Below are 19,710 nucleotides of genomic sequence, written 5' to 3'. Positions count from 1 at the left end.
GGGCCCTGGGGACAAAGAGCGTCCCCAGCATGTCACAATGGGCCCTGGGGACAAAGAGGGGTCCCCTGAATGTCACAATGGGCCCTGGGGACAATGGGGTGCAGTGGATGTCACAATGGGCCCTGGGGACAATGGGGGGTGTCCAGGATGTGAGAATGAGTCCTGAGGACAAGGGGGGGTCCCCATGGTGTCACAATGGGTCCCCAGTGACAAGGAGGGGTCCCCATGGTGTCACAATAGGTCCTGGGGACAAAGTGGGGTCCAAGAATGTCACAATGGGCCCTGGGGACAAAAGGGGTTGCCATGGTGCCACAATGGGCCCTGGGGTCAAAGGGGGTCCCCATGGTGCTACAATGGGCCCTGGGGACAAAGGGGGGTCCTGGGATGTCACAATGGGCCCTGGGGACAAGCGGGGGTCTCCATGGTGTCACAATGGGCCCCAGTGACAAAGGGGGTCCCCTGAATGTCACAATAGGTCCTGGGGACAATGGGGATCCTGGGACGTCACAATGGGTCCTGGGGACAAGGAGGGATCCCCAGGATGTCACAATGGGCCCTAGGGACAAAGAGGGGTCCCCTGAATGTCACAATGGGCCCTGGGGACAAGGAGGGATCCCTAGGATGTCACAATGGCCCCTGGGGACAATGGGGGGTCCTGGGACGTCACAATGGGCCCTGGGGACAAGGGGGGGTCCCCAGGATGTCACAATGGGCCCGGGGGACAAAGGGGTGCCGAGGATGTCACAATGGGCCCTGGGGACAATGGGGGGTCCTGGGATGTCACAATGGGCCCTGGGGACAATGGGGGGTCCTGGGATGTCACAATGGGCCCTGGGGACAAGGGGGTCCCCCAGATATCACAATGGGCCCTGGGGACAATGTAAGGTCCTGGGCTGTCACAATGGACCCTGAGGACAAGGGGGGTCCCCAGGATGTCACAATGAAGTCCTGGGACAAAGGGGGTCCCCAGGATGTCACAATGGGGCCTGGGGACCAGGGGGTGTCCTGGGATGTCACAATGGGCCCCAGTGACAAAGGGGGTCCCTATGGTGCCACAATGGGCCATGGGGACAAAGGGGGTCCCCTGGATGTCAGAGTGGGCTCTGGGGACAAGGAGGGTCCCCAGGATGTCACAATGGGCCCTGGGGACAAAGAGCGTCCCCAGCATGTCACAATGTGTCCTGGGGACAATGTGGGGTCCTGGGATGTCACAATGGGCCCCAGTGACAAAGGGGCCCCCTGAATGTCACAATGGGTCCTGGGGACAATGGGGGGTCCTGGGATGTCACAATGGGCCCTGGGGACAATGGGGGGTCCTGGGACGTCACAATGGGCCCCAGTGAGAAGGGGGGTCCCCAGGATGTCACAATGGGCTCTGGGGACAAAGAGGGGTCCCCTGAATGTCACAATGGGCCCTGGGGACAAGGGGGTGCAGTGGATGTCACAATGGGCCCTGGGGACAATGGGGGATCCTGGAATGTCACAATGGGCCTTGGGGACAATGGGGGTCCCCAGGATGTCACAATGGGCCCTGGGGACAATGGGGTTGCCCAGGATGTCACAATGGGCCCTGGGGACAATGGGAGTCCCCAAGGTGTCAGAACGAGCCCTGGGGACAAAGTGAAATCCTGGAATGTCACAATGGCCCCAGTGACAAAGGGGTTCCCCACGGTGTCACAATGGGCCCTGGGGACAAAAGGGGTCCCCAGGATTTCACAATAGCACTGGGGACAAAGAGGGGTCATGGGATGTCACAATGGGCCCTGGGGACAAGGGAGATCCCCATGGCGTCACAATAAGCCCTGGGGACAAAGTGGGGTCCTGGGATGTCACAATGGGCTCTGGGGACAAGGAGGGTCCCCAGGATGTCACAATGGGCCCTGGGGACAAAGGGGGGTCCTGGGATGTCACAATGGGCCCCAGTGACAAAGAGGGTCCTCATGGTGCCTCAATGGGCCCTGGGGACAAAGGGGGTCCCCTGGATGTCACAATGGGCTCTGGGGACAAGGAGGGTCCCCAGCATGTCACAATGGGCCCTGGGGACAATGGGGGGTCCCCACGGTATCAGAATGGGCCCTGGGGACAAAGGGGGTCCCCTGAATGTCACAATGGGCCCTGGGGACAAGGGGGGGTCCCCAGGATGTCACAATGGGCCCTGGGGACAAAGAGGGGTCCCCTGAATGTCACAATGGGCCCTGGGGACAAGGGGGTGCAGTGGATGTCACAATGGGTCCTGGGGACAATGGGGGGTGTCCAGGATGTGAGAATGAGTCCTGAGGACAAGGGGGGGTCCCCATGGTGTCACAATGGGTCCCCAGTGACAAGGAGGGGTCCCCATGATGTCACAATAGGCCCTGCGGACAAAGTGGGGTCCAAGAATGTCACAATGGGCCCTGGGGACAAAAGGGGTTGCCATGGTGCCACAATGGGCCCTGGGGTCAAAGGGGGTCCCCATGGTGCTACAATGGGCCCTGGGGACAAAGGGGGGTCCTGGGATGTCACAATGGGCCCTGGGGACAAAGGGGGTGTCCCCATGGTGCCACAACGTGCCCTGGGAGCAAGGGGGTGGCCAGGATGTCACAATGGGTCCTGGGGAAAATGGGGGGTGCCAAGGATGTCACAATGGACCCTGAGGACAAGCGGGGGTCTCCATGGTGTCACAATGGGCCCCAGTGACAAAGGGGGTCCCCTGAATGTCACAATAGGTCCTGGGGACAATGGGGGGTCCTGGGACGTCACAATGGGCCCTGGGGACAAGGAGGGATCCCCAGGATGTCAGAATGGGCCCTGGGGACAAAGAGGGGTCCCCTGAATGTCACAATGGGCCCTGGGGACAAGGGGGTGCAGAGGATGTCACAATGGGCCCTGGGGACAATGGGGGGTCCTGGGACATCACAATGGGCCCTGGGGACAAGGAGGGATCCCCAGGATGTCACAATGGGCCCTGGGGACAATGGGGGGTCCTGGGACGTCACAATGGGCCCTGGGAAGAAGGGGGGGTCCCCAGGATGTCACAATGGGCCCTGGGGACAAGGGGGTGCCGAGGATGTCACAATGGGCTCTGGGGACAATGGGGGGTCCTGGGATGTCACAATGGGCCCTGGGGACAAGGGTGGGTCCCCAGGATGTCACAATGGGCCTTGGGAACAAGGGGGTCCCCCAGATATCACAATGGGCCCTGGGGACAATGTAAGGTCCTGGGCTGTCACAATGGGCCCTGGGGACAAAGGGGGTTCCCACGGTATCAGAATGGGCCCTGGGGACAGGGGGGTCCCCTGAATGTCACAATGGGCCCTGGGGACAATGGGGGGTCCTGGGATGTCACAATGAGCCCTGCAGACAAGGGTGGTACCCACGGTGTCACAATGGGCCCTGGGGACAATGGGGGGTCCTGGGACCGCACAATGGGCCCTGAGGACAATGGTGGGTCCCCTGAATGTCAAAATGGGCCCTGGGGACAAAGGGGGGTCCGCAGGATGTCACAATGGGCACTGGGGACAAAGGGGGGGTCCCCAGGATGTCACAATGGGCCCTGGGGACAATGTGGGGTCCTGGGATTTCACAATGGGCCCCAATGACAAAGGGGGTCCCCTGAATGTCACAGTGGGTCCTGGGGACAATGGGGGGTCCTGGGACGTCACAATGGGCCCTGGGGACAAGCGGGGGTCCCCAGGATGTCACAATGGGCCCTGGGGACAAAGAGGGGTCCCCTGAATGTCACAATGGGCCCTGGGGACAGGGGGGTGCAGTGGATGTCACAATGGGCCCTGGGGACAATGGGGGGTCCTAAGACGTCACAATGAACCCTGGGGACAACGGGGGGTCCTGGGACGTCACAATGGGCCCTGAGGACAATGGTGGGTCCCCTGAATGTCACAATGGGCCCTGGGGACAACGGGGGGTCCGCAGGATGTCACAATGGGCCCTGGGGACAAGGAGGGATTCCCAGGATGTCACAATGGGCCCTGGAGACAAGGGGGTGTCCCTAGGATGTCACAATGGGCCGTGCGGACAAGGGTGGTACCCACGGTGTCACAATGGGCACTGGGCACAAGGGGGGGTCCCTATAGTGTCACAATGGGTCCTGGGGACAAGTGGGCTCCCCAGGATGTCACAAGGGCCCTGGGGACAATGTGGGGTCCTGGGATGTCACAATGGGCCCCCGTGACAAATGGGGGCCCCTGAATGTCACAATGGGCCCTGGGGACAATGGGGGTCCTGGGACGTCCCAATGGGCCCTGGGGACAAGGAGGGATCCCCAGGATGTCAAAATGGGCCCTGGGGACAATAGCGGGTCCTGGGACGTCCCAATGGGCCCTGGGGACAAGCAGGGATCCCCAGGATGTCACAATGGGCCCTGGGGACAATGGCGGGTTCTGGGACGTCACAATGGGCCCTGGGGACAAGGGGGGGTCCCCAGGATGTCACAATGGGCCCTGGGGAAAAAGAGGGGTCCCCTGAATGTCACAATGGGCCCTGGGGACAAGGGGGTGCTGAGGATGTCACAATGGGCCCTGGGGACAATGGGGGGTCCTGGGACGTCACAATGGGCCCTGAGGACAATGGTGGGTCCCCTGAATGTCACAATGGGCCCTGGGGACAACGGGTGGGTCCCTATGGTGTCACAATGGGCCCAAGTGACAAGGAGGGTCCCCACGGTGCCAGGATGGGTCCTGGGGACAAGGGCGTCCACCAGATGTCACAATAAGCCCTGGGGACAAAGTGGGGTCCTGGGATGTCACAATGGGCCCTGGGGACAATGGGAGTCCCCAAGGTGTCAGAACGAGCCCTGGGGACAAAGTGGAATCCTGGAATGTCACAATGGTCCCCAGTGACAAAGGGGTTCCCCATGGTGCCACAATGGGCCCTGGGGACAAAAGGGGTCCCCAGGATTTCACAATGGCCCTGGGGACAAAGGGGGGTCCTGGGATGTCACAATGGGCCCTGGGGACAAAGGGGGTATCCCCATGGTGCCACAACGGGCCCTGGGAGCAAGGGGGTGGCCAGGATGTCACAATGGGTCCTGGGGAAAATGGGGGGTGCCCAGGATGTCACAATGGACCCTGAGGACAAGCGGGGGTCTCCATGGTGTCACAATGGGCCCCAGTGACAAAGGGGCTCCCCTGAATGTCACAGTAGGTCCTGGGGACAATGGGGGGTGCTGGGACGTCACAATGGGCCCTGGGGACAACGAGGGATCCCCAGGATGTCACAATGGGCCCTGGGGACAAAGAGGGGTCCCCTGAATGTCACAATGGGCCCTGGGGACAAGGGGGTGCAGAGGATGTCACAATGGGCCCTGGGGACAATGGGGGGTCCTGGGATGTCACAATGGGCCCCAGTGACAAAGGGGGTCCCCTGAATGTCACAATGGGTCCTGGGGACAATGGGGGGTCCTGGGACGTCACAATGGGCCCTGGGGACAAGGAGGGATCCCCAGGATGTCACAATGGGCCCTGGGGACAATGGGGGGTCGTTACACGTCACAATGGCCCCTGGGGACAAAGAGGGGTCCCCTGAATGTCACAATGGGCCCTGGGGAAAATGGGGGGTCCTGGGACGTCACAATGGGCCCTGAGGACAAGGAGGGAAGCCCCAGGATGTCACAATGGGCCCTGGGGACAATGGCGGGTCCTGGGACGTCCCAATGGGCCCTGAGGACAAGCAGGGATCCCCAGGATGTCACAATGGGCCCTGGGGACAATGGCGGGTCCTGGGACGTCACAATAGGCCCTGGGGACAAGGGGGGGTCCCCAGGATGTCACAATGGGCCCTGGGGAAAAAGAGGGGTCCCCTGAATGTCACAATGGGCCCTGGGGACAAGGGGGTGCTGAGGATGTCACAATGGGCCCTGGGGACAATGGGGGGTCCTGGGACGTCACAATGGGCCCTGGGGACAATGGGGGGTCCTGGGATGTCACAATGGGCCCTGGGGACAAAGGGGCCCCCTGAATGTCACAATGGGTCCTGGGGACAATGGTGGGTCCTGGGACGTCACAATGGGCCCTGGGGACAAGGAGGGATCCCCAGGATGTCACAATGGGCCCTGGGGACAATGGGGGGTCCTGGGACGTCACAATGGGCCCCAGTAACAAGGGGGGGTCCCCAGGATGTCACAGTGTGCCCTGGGTACAAAGAGGCGTCCCCGGAATGTCACAATGGGCCCTGGGGACAAGGGGGTGCCCTGAATGTCACAATGGGGCCTGGGGAAAATGGGGGGTCCTAAGACGTCACAATGGGCCCTGGGGACAATGGGAGTCCCCAAGGTGTCAGAACGAGCCCTGGGGACAAAGTGGAATCCTGGAATGTCACAATGGCCCCCAGTTACAAAGGGGTTCCCCATGGTGTCACAATGGGCCCTGGGGACAAAAGGGGTCCCCAGGATTTCGCAATAGCACTGGGGACAAAGGGGGGTCATGGGATGTCACAATGGGCCTTGGGGACACAGAGGGGCCCTAGGACGTAACAATCAGCCCTGGGGACAAGGGGGGGTCCCCTGAAAGTCACAATGAGCCCTGGGAACAGAGGGGGCTCCCCAGGACATCACAATGGGCCCTGGGAACAATGGGGGGTCCTGGGACGTCACAATGGGCCCTGGGGACAAGGGGGGGTCTCCAGGATGTCACAATGGGCCCTGGGGACAAAGAGGGGTCCCTAAAGTGTCACAATGGGCCCTGGGGACAGAGAGTGGCCCTGGGACGTCACAATCAGCCCTGGGGACAAAGTGGGGTCCTGGGATGTCACAATGGGCCCCAGTGACAAAGGGGGTCCCCATAGTGCCACAATGGGCCGTGGGGACAAAAGGGGTGCCCAGGATGTCACAATGGGCCCTGGGGACAAAGGGTGTCCCCTGGTTTTCACAATGGGCTCTGGGGACAAAGGGGGGTCCTGCGATGTCACAATGAGCCCTGCGGTCAAGGGTGGTACCCACGGTGTCACAATGGGCCCTGGGAACAAGGGGGGTTCCCCATAGTGTCACAATGGGTCCTGGGGAAAATGGGGTCCCCAGGATGTCACAATGGGCCCTGGGGACAATGTGGGGTCCTGGGATGTCACAATGGGCCCCAGTGACAAAGGGGTTCCCTGAATGTTACAATGAATCCTAAGGACAATGGGGGTCCTGGGACGTCACAATGGGCCCTGGGGACAAGGAGGGATCCCCAGGATGTCACAATGGGCCCTGGGTACAAAGAGGCGTCCCCTGAATGTCGCAATGGGCCCTGGGGACAAGGGGGGGTCCTGGGATGTCACAATGCGTCCCGGTGACAAGGGGGCATCCCCAGGATGTCAAAATGCGCCCTGGGGCCCAGGGGGGTCCTGCGATGTCACAATGGGCCCTGGGGACAAAGGGGGTCCCCTGGATGTCACAATGGGCTCTGGGGACAAAGGGGATCCCCACGGTATCAGAATGGGCCCTGGGGACAAAGGTGGGTCCTGGGATGTCACAATGAGCCCTGCGGACAAGGGTGGTAACCACGGTGTCACAATGGGCCCTGGGAACAAGGGGGGGTCCCCATAGTGTCACAATGGGTCCTGAGGACAAGTGGGGTCCCCAGGATGTCACAATGTGTCCTGGGGACAATGGGGGGTCCTGGGATGTCACAATGGGTCCCAGTGACAAAGGGGCCCCCTGAATGTCACAATGGGTCCTGGGGACAATGGGGGGTCCTGGGACGTCACAATGGACCCCAGTGACAACGGGGGTCCCCAGGATGTGACAATGGGCCCTGGGGACAAAGAGGGGTCCACTGAATGTCACAGTGGGCCCTGGGGACAAGGGGGTGCAGTGGATGTCACTATGGGCCCTGGGGACAATGGTGGGTCCTGGAATGTCACAATGGGCCTTGGGGACAATGGGGGTCCCCAGGATGTCACAATGGGCCCTGGGGACAATGGGGTTGCCCAGGATGTCACAATGGGCCCTGGGGACAATGGGAGTCCCCAAGGTGTCAGAACGAGCCCTGGGGACAAAGTGGAATCCTGGAATGTCACAATGGCCCCCAGTGACAAAGGGGTTCCCCATGGTGCCACAATGGGCCCTGGGGACAAAAGGGGTCCCCAGGATTTCACAATAGCACTGGGGACAAAGGGGGGTCATGGGATGTCACAATGGGCCCTGGGGACAAGGGAGATTCCCATGGTGTCACAATAAGCCCTGGGGACAAAGTGGGGTCCTGGGATGTCACAATGGGCTCTGGGGACAAGGAGGGTCCCCCAGGATGTCACAATGGGCCCTGGGGACAAAGGGGGTCCCGGGATGTCACAATGGGCCCCAGTGATAAAGGGGGTCCCCTGAATGTCACAATAGGTCCTGGGGACAATGGGGATCCTGGGACGTCACAATGGGTCCTGGGGACAAGGAGGGATCCCCAGGATGTCACAATGGGCCCTAGTGACAAAGAGGGGTCCCCTGAATGTCACAATGGGCCCTGGGGACAAGGAGGGATCCCTAGGATGTCACAATGGCCCCTGGGGACAATGGGGGGTCCTGGGACGTCACAATGGGCCCTGGGGACAAGGGGGGGTCCCCAGGATGTCACAATGGGCCCGGGGGACAAAGGGGTGCCGAGGATGTCACAATGGGCCCTGGGGACAATGGGGGGTCCCGGGATGTCACAATGGGCCCTGGGGACAATGGGGGGTCCTGGGATGTCACAATGGGCCCTGGGGACAAGGGGGTCCCCCAGATATCACAATGGGCTCTGGGGACAATGTAAGGTCCTGGGCTGTCACAATGGACCCTGAGGACAAGGGGGGTCCCCAGGATGTCACAATGAAGTCCTGGGACAAAGGGGGTCCCCAGGATGTCACAATGGGGCCTGGGGACCAGGGGGTGTCCTGGGATGTCACAATGGGCCCCAGTGACAAAGGGGGTCCCTATGGTGCCACAATGAGCCCTGGGGACAAAGGGGGTCCCCTGGATGTCAGAGTGGGCTCTGGGGACAAAGAGCGTCCCCAGCATGTCACAATGTGTCCTGGGGACAATGTGGGGTCCTGGGATGTCACAATGGGCCCCAGTGACAAAGGGGCCCCCTGAATGTCACAATGGGTCCTGGGGACAATGGGGGGTCCTGGGATGTCACAATGGGCCCTGGGGACTAGGAGGGATCCCCAGGATGTCACAATGGGCCCTGGGGACAATGGGGGGTCCTGGGACGTCACAATGGGCCCCAGTGACAAAGGGGTTCCCCACGGTGTCACAATGGGCCCTGGGGACAAAAGGGGTCCCCAGGATTTCACAATAGCACTGGGGACAAATGGGGGTCATGGGATGTCAGAATGGGCTCCAGTGACAAAGAGGGTCCTCATGGTGCCACAATGGGCCCTGGGGACAAAGGGGGTCCCCTGGATGTCACAATGGGCCCTGGGGACAAGGAGGGTCCCCAGCATGTCACAATGGGCCCTGGGGACAAAGGGGGTCCCCACGGTATCAGTATGGGCCCTGGGGACAAAGGGGGGTCCTGGGACGTCACAATGGGCCCTGGGGACAAGGGGGGGTCCTGGGACGTCACAATGGGTCCTGGGGACAAGGGAGATCCCCATGGCGTCACAATAAGCCCTGGGGACAAAGTGGGGTCCTGGGATGTCACAATGGGGTCTGGGGACAAGGAGGGTCCCCAGGATGTCACAATGGGCCTTGGGGACAAAGGGGGGTCCTGGGATGTCACAATGGGCCCTGGGGACAATGGCAGTCCCCAAGGTGTCAGAACGAGCCCTGGGGACAAAGTGGAATCCTGGAATGTCACAATGGTCCCCAGTGACAAAGGGGTTCCCCATGGTGCCACAATGGGCCCTGGGGACAAAAGGGGTCCCCAGGATTTCACAATGGCCCTGGGGACAAAGGGGGGTCCTGGGATGTCACAATGGGCCCTGGGGACAAAGGGGGTATCCCCATGGTGCCACAACGGGCCCTGGGAGCAAGGGGGTGGCCAGGATGTCACAATGGGTCCTGGGGAAAATGGGGGGTGCCCAGGATGTCACAATGGACCCTGAGGACAAGCGGGGGTCTCCATGGTGTCACAATGGGTCCCAGTGACAAAGGGGCTCCCCTGAATGTCACAGTAGGTCCTGGGGACAATGGGGGGTGCTGGGACATCACAATGGGCCCTGGGGACAACGAGGGATCCCCAGGATGTCACAATGGGCCCTGGGGACAAAGAGGGGTCCCCTGAATGTCACAATGGGCCCTGGGGACAAGGGGGTGCAGAGGATGTCACAATGGGCCCTGGGGACAATGTGGGGTCCTGGGACATCACAATGGGCCCTGGGGACAAGGAGGGATCCCCAGGATGTCACAATGGGCCCTGGGGACAATGGGCGGTCCTGGGACGTCACAATGGGCCCTGAGGACAAGGAGGGATCCCCAGGATGTCACAATGGGCCCTGGGGACAATGGGGGGTCGTTAGAGGTCACAATGGCCCCTGGCACAAAGAGGGGTCCCCAGGATGTCACAATGGGCCCTGGGGACAAACAGGGGTCCCCTGAATGTCACAATGGGCCCTGGGGACAAGGGGGTGCCGAGGATGTCACAATGGGCCCTGGGGACAATGGGGGGTCCTGGGACGTCACAATGAGCCCTGCGGACAAGGGTGGTACCCAGGATGTCACAATGGGCCCTGGGAACAAGGGGGGGTCCCCATAGTGTCACAATGGGCCCTGGGGACAAGGAGGGATCCCCAGGATGTCACAATGGGCCCTGGGAACAATGGGGGGTCCTGGGACGTCACAATGGGCTGTGGGGACAAGGGGGGGTCCCCAGGATGTCACAATGTGCCCTGGGTTTCAAAGAGGCGTCCCCTGAATGTCACAATGGGCCCTGGGGACAATGGGGGGCCCTAAGACATCACAATGGGCCCTGAGGACAAGGGGGGATCCCCAGGATGTCACAATGGGCCCTGGGGACAATGGGGGGTCCTGGGACGTCACAATGTGCCTCAGTGACAAGGGGGGGTCCCCAGGATGTCACAATGGGCCCTGGGGACAAAGAGGGGTCCCCTGAATGTCACAATGGGCCCTGGGGACAAGGGGGTGCAGTGGATGTCACAATGGGCCCTGGGGACAATGGGGGGTCCTGGAATGTCACAATGGGCCCTGGGGACAAAGGGGATGTCCACATGGTGCCACAATGGGCCCTGGGAGCAAGGGGGTCCCCAGGATGTCACAATGGGTCCTGGGGGCAATGGGAGGTGCCCAAGATGTCACAATGGACCCTGAGGACAAGCAGGGGTCTCCATGGTGTCACAATGGGTCCCCAGTGACAAGGGGGGGTCCCCATGGTGTCACAATGGGCCCTGGGGACAAACGTGGTTCCCCTCAATATCAAAATGGGTCCTGGGGACAAAGTGGGCTCCTCGGATGTCACAATGGACACTGGGGACAACGGGAGGTCCTGGGACGTCACAATGGGCCCTGGGGACAAAGTTGGTCCCCACGATGTCTCAATGAGCCCCAGTGACAAAGGGGGGTCCCCAGGATGTCACAATGGGCCCTGGGGACAAAGAGGGGTCCCCTGAATGTCACAATGGGCCCTGGGGACAAGGGGGTGCAGTGGATGTCACAATGGGCCCTGGGGACAATGGGGGGTCCTGGAATGTCACAATGGGCCCTGGGGACAAAGGGGATGTCCACATGGTGCCACAATGGGCCCTGGGAGCAAGGGGGTCCCCAGGATGTCACAATGGGTCCTGGGGGCAATGGGAGGTGCCCAAGATGTCACAATGGACCCTGAGGACAAGCAGGGGTCTCCATGGTGTCACAATGGGTCCCCAGTGACAAGGGGGGGTCCCCATGGTGTCACAATGGGCCCTGGGGACAAACGTGGTTCCCCTCAATATCAAAATGGGTCCTGGGGACAAAGTGGGCTCCTCGGATGTCACAATGGACACTGGGGACAACGGGAGGTCCTGGGACGTCACAATGGGCCCTGGGGACAAAGTTGGTCCCCACGATGTCTCAATGAGCCCCAGTGACAAAGGGGGGTCCCCAGGATGTCACAATGGGCCGTGGGGACAATGAGGGGTCCTGGGACATCACAATGGGTCCTGGGGACAAGGGGGGGACCCCTGAATGTCACAATGGGCCCTGGGGACAGTGTGGGGTCCTGGGATGTCTCAATGGGCCCCAGTGCCAAAGGGGGTCCCCTGAATGTCACAATGGGCCCTGGGGACAATGGGGGATCCTGGGACGTCACAATGGGCCCTGGGGACAAGGGGGCTGTCCCCTGAATGTCACAATGGGCCCTGGGGACAATGTGGGGTCCTGGGATGTCACAATGGGCCCCAGTGACAAAGGGGGTCCCCTGAATGTCACAATGGGCTCTAGGGACAATGGGGGGTCCTGGGAAGTCACAATGGGCCCTGGGGACAAGGGGGGTGTCCCCTGAATGTCACAATGGGCCCTGGGGAGAAAGGGGGTCCCCAGGATGTCAAAATGGGCCTTGGGGACAAAGTGGGGTTCTTGGATATCACAATGTGACACAGTGCAAAGGGGGTCCCCATGGTGCCACAATGAGCCCTGGGGACAAAGGGAGGTCCCTAGGATGTCACAATGGGCCCTTGGGACAATGGGGTTCCTGGGATGTCACAACGGGTCCCCAGTGACAAAGGGGGTCCCCAGGATGTCTCAATGGGCCCTGAGGACAATGGGAGGTCCCCATGGTGTCACAAAGGGTCCCCAGTGACAAGGGAGGTCCCCACGGTGCCAGGATGGGTCCTGCGGACAAGGAGGTCCCCAGGATGTCACCATGGGCCCTGGGGACAAAGGGGGTCCCCAGGATGTCACAATGGGCCCTGGGGACAAAGAGACTCCCCAGGATGTCACAATGGGATCTGGGGACAAGGGGGTCCCCAGGAACTCACAATGGGCTCTGGGGACAATGGAGGTTCCCCAGGATGTTCACAATAGGCCCTGAGGACAAGGGGTGGTCCCCATGGTGTCACAATGGGTCCCCAGTGACAAGGGGGTCCCCAAGGTGTCACAATGGGCCCTGGGAACAACGGGGGGTCCTGGGACGTAACAATAGGCCCTAGGGACAAAGTGGGTCCCCACGGTGTTACAATGGTCCCGGGTGACAAAGGGGGATGCCCAGGATGTCACAATGGGCCCTGAGGACAAGGAGGGGTCTCCATGGTGTCACAATGGGTCCCCAGTGACAAGGAGGGTCCCCATGGTGTCACGATGGGTCCTGGGGACAAGGGGGTCCCCAGGATGTAAGAATGAACCCTGGGGACAATGGGGGGTCCTGGGACGTCACAATGGGTCCTGGGGACAAAGGGTGTCTCCAGGATGTCACAATGGGCTCTGGGGACAATGCAGGGTCCTGGGACGTCACAATGGGTCCTTAGGACAAAGAGGGGTCCCCAGGATGTCACAATGGGCCCTGGGGACAATGTGGGGTCCTGGGATGTCACAATGGGCCCCAGTGACAAAGGGGGTGCCCTGAATGTCACAATGGGCCCTGGGGACAATGGGGGGGTCTTGGGACGTCACAATGGGCCCTGGGGACAAGGAGGGATCCCCAGGATGTCACAATGGGCCCTGGGGACAATGGGGGGTCCTGGGATGTCACAATGGGCCCTGGGGACAAGAGGGGGTCCCCAGGATGTCACAATGGGCCCTGGGGACAAAGAGGTGTCCCCTGAATGTCACAATGGGCCCTGGGGACAAGGGGGTGCAGAGGATGTCACAATAGGCCCTGGGGACAATGGGGGGTCCTGGGACGTCACAATGGGCCCTGGGGACAAGGAGGGATCCCCAGGATGTCACAATGGGCCATGGGGACAATGGGGGGTCCCGGGACATCACAATGGGCCCGGGGAACAAGGGGGTTCCCCAGGATGTCACAATGGGCCCTGGGGACAAAGAGGGGCCCTACAACGTCACAATCAGCCCTGGGTACATGGGGGGATCCCCTGAAAGTCACAATGAGCCTTGGGAGCAGAGGGGGCTCCCCAGGACGTCACAATGGGCCCTGGGAACAATGGGGGTCCCTTGAAGGTCACAATGGGCCCTGGGGACAATGGTGGGTCCCCTGAATGTCAAACTGGGCCCTGGGGACAAAGGGGGGGTCCGCAGGATGTCACAATGGGCACTGGGGACAAAGGGGAGGTCCCCATGGTGTCACAATGGGCCCAAGTGACAAGGAGGGTCCCCACGGTGCCACGATGGGTCCTGGGGACAAGGGGGTCCCCCAGATGTCACAATGGGCCCTGGGGACAATGGGGTTGCCCAGGATGTCACAATGGGCCCTGGGGACCAGGGGGGTCCTGCGATGTCACAATGGGCCCTGGGGAGAAAGGGGGTCCCCTGGATGTCACAATGGGCTCTGGGGACAAGGAGGGTCCCCAGGATGTCACAATGACCCCTGCGGACAAGGGGGGTGTCGATGGTTTCACAATGGGCCCTGGGAACAAGGTGGGGTCCCCATAGTGTCACAATGGGTCCTGGGGACAAGTGGGGTCCCCAGGATGTCACAATGGGTCCTGGGGACAATGTGGGGTCCTGGGATGTCACAATGGCCCCCAGTGACAAAGGGGTTCCCCATGGTGCCACAATGGCCCCTGGGGACAAAGGGGGTCCCCAGGATTTGACAATAGCACTGGGGACAAATGGGGGTCATGGGATGTCACAGTGGGCCCTGGGGACAAGGGAGGTCCCCATGGTGTCACAATAAGCCCTGGGGACAAAGTGGGGTGTTGGGATGTCACAATGGGCCCCAGTGACAAAAGGGGGTCCCCATGGTGCCACAATGGGCCGTGGGGACCAGGGGGGGTACTGCAATGTCACAATGGGCCCTGGGGAGAAAGGGGGTCCCCTGGATGTCACAATGGGCTCTGGGGACAAGGAGTGTCCCCAGGATGTCACAATGGGCCCTGGGGACAAACGGGGGTGTCGACGGTGTCAAAATGGGTCCTGGGGACAAAGGGCGTCCCCAGGATGTCACAATATGCCCTGGGGACAAAGGGGGTCCCCACGGTATCAGAATGGGCCCTGGGGACAAAGGGGGGTCCCCTGAATGTCACAATGGGCCCTGGGGACAATGGGGGTCCTGGGATGTCACAATGAGCCCTGCAGACAAGGGTGGTACCCACATTGTCACAATGGGCCCTGGGCACAAGGGGTGGTCCCCATAGTGTCACAATGGGTCCTGGGGACAAGTGGGGTCCCCAGGATGTCACAATAGGTCCTGGGGACAATGTGGGGTCGTGGGATGTCACAATGGGCCCCAGTGACAAAGGGGGTCCCCTGAATGTCACAATGGGTCCTGGGTACAATGTGGGGTCCTGGGACGTCACAATGGGCCCTGGGGACAAGGAGGGATCCCCAGGATGTCACAATGGGCCCTGGGGACAATGGGGGGTCCTGGGACGTCACAATGGGCCCCAGTGACAAGGGGGGGTCCCCAGGATGTCACAATGGGCCCTGAGGACAAAGAGGGGTCCCCTGAATGTCACAATGGGCCCTGGGGACAATGGGGGGTCCTGGAATGTCACAATGGGCACTGGGGACTATGGGGGTCCCCAGGATGTCACAATGGGCCTTGGGGACAATAGGAGGTTCTGGCATGTCACAATGGGCCCTGGGGACAATGGGGGGTGTCCAGGATGTCAGAATGAGTCATGAGGACATGGGGGGGTCCCCATGGTGTCACAATGGGTCCCCAGTGACAAGGAGGGGTCCCCATGGTGTCACAATAGGCCCTGGGGACAATGGGGTCCCCTGAATGTCACAATGGGCCCTGGGAACAAAAGTGGTTGCCATGGTGCCACAAGGGGCCCTGGGGTCAAAGGCGGTCCCCATGGTGCTAAAATGGGCCCTGGGAGCAAGGGGGTGGCCAGGATGTCACAATGGGTCCTGGGGACAATGGGGGGTGCCCAGGATGTCACAATGGACCCTGAGGACATGGGGGGGTCCCCATGGTGTCACAATGGGTCCCCAGTGACACGGGGGGGTCCCCATGGGGCCACAATGAGCCCTGGGGACAAAGGGAGGTCCCTACAATGTCACAATGGGCCCTGGGGACTAATGAGGTCCCCACGGTGTCACAATGCGTCCTGGAGAAAAAGGGGGGTCCCCAGGATGTTACAATCTGCTCTTGGCACAATGGGGTTCCTGGGATGTCACAATGGGTCCCCAGTGACAAAGGGGGTCCCCAGGATGTCTCAATGGGCCCTGAGGACAATGGGAGGTCCCCATGGTGTCACAAAGGGTCCCCAGTGACAAGGGAGGTCCCCACGGTGCCACGATGGGTCCTGGGGACAAGGAGGTCCCCAGGATGCCACAATGGGCCCTGGGGACAATGGGGGGTCCTGGGACGTCACAATGGGCCCTGGGGACAAAGAGGCTCCCCAGGATGTCACAATGGGACCTGGGGACAAGGGGGTCCCCAGGACTCACAGTGGGCTCTGGGGACAATGGAGGTTCCCCAGGATGTTCACAATAGGCCCTGAGGACAAGGGGTGGTCCCCATGGTGTCACAATGGGTCCCCAGTGACAAGGGGGGTCCCCAAGTGTCACAATGGGCCCTGGGGACAATGGGGGTCCCGGGACGGAATAATAGGCCCTGGGGACAAAGGGGGGGTCCCACAGTGTCACAATGGGCCCTGGGGACAAAGGGGGTCCCCACGGTGTTACAATGGTCCAGGGGGAAAAAGGGGGATGCCCAGGATGTCACAATGGGCCCTGAGGACAAGGGGGGCTCCCCAGGGTGTCGGAATGGGTCCCCAGTGACAAGGAGGGTCCCCATGGTGTCACGATGGGTCCTGGGGACAAGGGGGTCCCCAGGATGTAACAATGGACCCTGGGGACAATGGGGGGTCCTGGGACGTCACAATGGGCCCTGGAGACAAAGGGGGTCCCCAGGATGTCACAATGGGCCCTGGGGACAATCTGGGGTCCTGGGACGTCACAATGGGCCCTGGGGACAAAGAGGGATCCCCAGGATGTCACAATGGGCCCTGGGGACAATGGGGGGTCCTGGGACGTCACAATGGGCCCTGGGGACAAGAGGGGGTCCCCAGGATGTCACAATGGGCCCTGGGGACAAAGAGGGGTCCCCTGAATGTCACAATGGGCCCTGGGGACAAGGGGGTGCCGAGGATGTCACAATGGGCCCTGGGGACAAGGGGGGGTCCCCAGGATGTCACAATGGGCCCTGGGGACAAGGGGGTGCAGAGGATGTCACAATGGGCCCTGGGGACAATGGGGGGTCCTGGGACGTCACAATGAGCCCTGCGGACAAGGGTGGTACCCAGGATGTCACAATGGGCCCTGGGAACAAGGGGGGGTCCCCATAGTGTCACAATGGGCCCTGGGGACAAGGAGGGATCCCCAGGATGTCACAATGGGCCCTGGGGACAATGGGGGGTCCTGGGACGTCACAATGGGCTGTGGGGACAAGGGGGGGTCCCCAGGATGTCACAATGTGCCCTGGGGACAATAGGAGGTTCTGGGATGTCACAATGGGCCCTTGGGGTTTACAAGTCAGGTCTAAGAGTGCAGCGTTTGGGGTGCAGGGGCTTGGGGGGAAATTTAAGGTTGCAGAGTGTGGGGTTCACAGGACTGGGGCACAGGATTTGGGGGTGCGGGGTTTCAGGGTTCAGGATTTGGAGGTGTGGAGTTTTGGGGTGCAGGGACTGGGGGTGAAGGATTTGAGGCTGCAGGGTGGTGGGGGGAGGATTTGGGGGTGAGAGATTTGGGGTGCAGGATGTGGGGGTGCAGAGTTTTGGGAGGCAAGGATCCGGGTCTTCAGGATTTGGGGGTTCAGTGTTTAGGGCAGCACAATCTTGGGGTGCAGGGGTTTGCAGTGAAAGGTTTGGTAGGCAGGATTTGGGGTGCAGGATTCTGGGGTGCTGGGTTTGGGGTACAGGATTTGGTGTTGCAGGGATGGGGTTGAAGGGCTTGGGTTGCCAGGCCTTTGAGGTGCAGGATTTGGAGGTGCAAGGTTTGGGAGGGAATTCTTTGGGGTACAGGGTTTGGGGGCAGGTTTAGGGGTGGAGGGTATAGGACGGAAAGATTTGGGAATGCAGGGTTTGGGGTGCAGGTTTCGGGGTTCAGGAAGGTAGGGAGGGCAGGATTAGGGGGTGCAAGGTTTCAGTTGTAGGGTTTAGGGGTGCAGAGTTTGGTAGGGCCGAATTTGGGGGTGCAGGATCTGGGGTGCAGGGTTTGGGAAGACAGGATCGGGGGTGGAGGATTTGGGGGTGCAGGATTGAGGGGCAGGGTTTTGGTGCAGGGCTTGGGGTCAGGATCTGGGGTGCAGGTTTGGGAAGAGTATTTTGGGGTGCAGGATTTTGGGTGCCGTGTCTGCGGGGCAGGTTTGGGGTGATCACTGCTGATCCGCACACACTCTCTCTCTTTCTGTCCCCATTGTCCCCAATGCCCCCTTACCTGTCTCACCTCCCTCTCCAGCTCTGCTCCCACCCCCCCAATCCCCCTCAGCGGGGCCAGCCCGGGGTGCAGCTCCTGCAACGGCTCCTCCTCTGCATTCATTAACAATTAACACCCTCAGCAGTGCTAATTAACACCCCCCCCACCCCCCCGTATCCCCGCTTCCCCCTAATTACCCCCTAATTCGCGCTAATCACCCCTAATTCCCCCTCATTACTCACCCAGCAGCCCCTCGATGTCCGCAGCCGCCATCTTGCCCCGCCGGGAGGGCCACAAACCACCTCAAAATTGACCCAAAATAGCGCTTTTTCAACCCAAAACCCTCCCGCTGAGGCTCCCCGAGCTGTGTCCCCAAAGCCCCCGCTGTTGTCACCTCGGGAAAAGCGCGAAAAAAGCGGCCCCGGGGGTCCCCGCGCTTCGCTTCGCGCTCTGAGGGAAAGCGCGGGAAAACGAGCGGAGACGGAAAGAGCCGAGCGGAGCCGAATGGGCCCGAGCGGAGCCGAACGGCGCCCGAGCGGAGCCGAGCGGCGCCCGAGCGGAGCCGAGCGGCGCCCGAGCGGAGCCGAGCGGCGCCCGAGCGGAGCCAAACGGCGCCCGAGTCCCGGCCGGGGCCGAACGCACCCGAAGGGACCCGAAGTCTTCCCGAAGGGGTCCGAGTGGAGCCGAACGCACCCGAAGGGACCCGAACCCACCCGAGTGGACCCGAACCCACCCGAGTGGACCGGAACCCACCCGAGTGGACCCGAACCCACCCGAAGGGGCCCGAACCCACCCGAAGGAGCCCGAACCCACCCGAGTGGACCCGCACCCACCCGAAGGGGCCCGAAGTCTCCCCGAAGGGACCCGAACCCACCCGAAAGTGCCCCAAAAGGCGCCAAACTCCCAAATCCCCCCCTTTTTACCCCAAAACCCGTGTTCCGCTCCCCCCCGGCCCCTCCTCTTCCTCCCCCCCCAACTTTCTCCCCCTTTTCCCGCCTCACGATCGTTTCCCGCCGCGGCGGCGGCTGCGAGCGAGGCCACGCCCCCTTCCTCAGGCGGCGGCCAATGGGAAGGGGGGGGGGGTGCGTGGCCACGCCCACTGTGCGTGGCGTGCGCAGAGGCGGCTCCGAGAGGAGCCGAAGATACACGAAGGGAGCCGAAGGGACCCGAACGCACCCGAAGGGACCCGAACGCACCCGAAGGGACCCGAGTGGGGCCCGAACGCACCCGAGGGGACCCGAAGGCACCCGAAGGGACCCGAACGCACCCGAAGGGACCCGAACGCACCCGAAGGGACCCGAGTGGGACCCGAACACACCCGAAGGGACCCGAGTGGGGCCCGCACT

General features: G+C 61.7%; 1 long non-coding RNA gene across 5 annotated transcripts in view; it reads right to left on the bottom strand.

Annotated features, from left to right (window-relative positions):
- The window catches only part of LOC139825935 (uncharacterized), a 64,436-nt gene extending 45,017 nt beyond the window's left edge, over positions 1 to 19,419 (bottom strand). For 4 of the 5 annotated variants that reach the window (XR_011736090.1, XR_011736091.1, XR_011736093.1 and 1 more), the window contains exon 1: positions 18,607 to 18,752. This is a non-coding gene — a long non-coding RNA (uncharacterized lncRNA). Of the gene's footprint in view, positions 1 to 18,606; positions 18,753 to 19,365 lie in introns of those variants that run through there. The other variant, XR_011736094.1, reaches the window with a different exon arrangement.
- Between the last annotated feature and the right edge of the window lie 291 nt (positions 19,420 to 19,710).

This window comes from Patagioenas fasciata, chromosome 31 (assembly GCF_037038585.1).
Source record: "Patagioenas fasciata isolate bPatFas1 chromosome 31, bPatFas1.hap1, whole genome shotgun sequence".
NCBI classification, from domain to species: Eukaryota; Metazoa; Chordata; class Aves; order Columbiformes; family Columbidae; genus Patagioenas; species Patagioenas fasciata.
The sequence above is the reverse complement of the archived record's forward strand: the minus strand, read 5'-3'. Positions and strand labels throughout refer to the sequence as shown.